Source organism: Psammomys obesus, unplaced genomic scaffold (assembly GCF_907164565.1).
Source record: "Psammomys obesus unplaced genomic scaffold, mPsaObe1.curated_primary_1811, whole genome shotgun sequence".
NCBI lineage: Eukaryota > Metazoa > Chordata > Mammalia > Rodentia > Muridae > Psammomys > Psammomys obesus.
The window spans coordinates 10,448,831-10,449,526 of record NW_026586550.1 but is presented as its reverse complement, the minus strand read 5'-3'; the positions used below and the strand labels follow the sequence as shown (position 1 = coordinate 10,449,526).

Here is a 696-nt window from a genome sequence, read left to right as displayed (position 1 = left end):
TATCTATCTATCTATCTATCTATCTATCTATCTATCTATCTATCTATCTAAAATAGCCAATACATACAATCTCCCACCAACATACTTTTATTGACATATACAGTTTATCTTTACGTATAGCATAGCACTCATCTTTCCTGGGTATGGTTCAACCCCAACTCCACCGCACTCCTCCACCCCCACCCCCACCCTGCAACCTCAGAGCTGAATACCAGGACTTTCATTTGCTGGGCAAATACTCTTCTACTGAGCTAAGTCCCCAATCCCTACATACATAATTCTTTATTCTTTAGAAACTCCTTACAACACAAGCTGGGGCAGTAAATTATTTGACCTTCATAAAAATGGATTTTTTTTTTTTTTTTTTAGTGGGTATACTTGAATATCAGTTTATCTGAGTATAAGATATTTTGCTTGGAACTGAAGACATTATCTTTTCTTTTAATAAGTAAGTATTGTTAATTAAGGGAAGTTGACTGTGATGGCAGTCCCTCTTCTCTACAGTAAAATTTTGGTTTTATATCTATCTATCATCTATCTATCTAGTTTTTTTGTTGTCATTTGTGGGGGTTTTGTAATTGTTTTTTCAGTTGAAAGCTATCAAGTATCACTTGAGGGATATGTTCTAAGAAATGTGATACTGGGGAATTTTGTCATTGTGTGGACTTCTTAGAACATAATTAAACAAATTAATAT

General features: G+C 33.9%; 1 protein-coding gene across 4 annotated transcripts in view; it reads left to right on the top strand.

Moving 5' to 3' along the window:
* Cald1 (caldesmon 1) overlaps positions 1-696 on the top strand; it is a 173,686-nt gene that overhangs the window by 19,384 nt on the left and 153,606 nt on the right. The window lies entirely within an intron of this gene.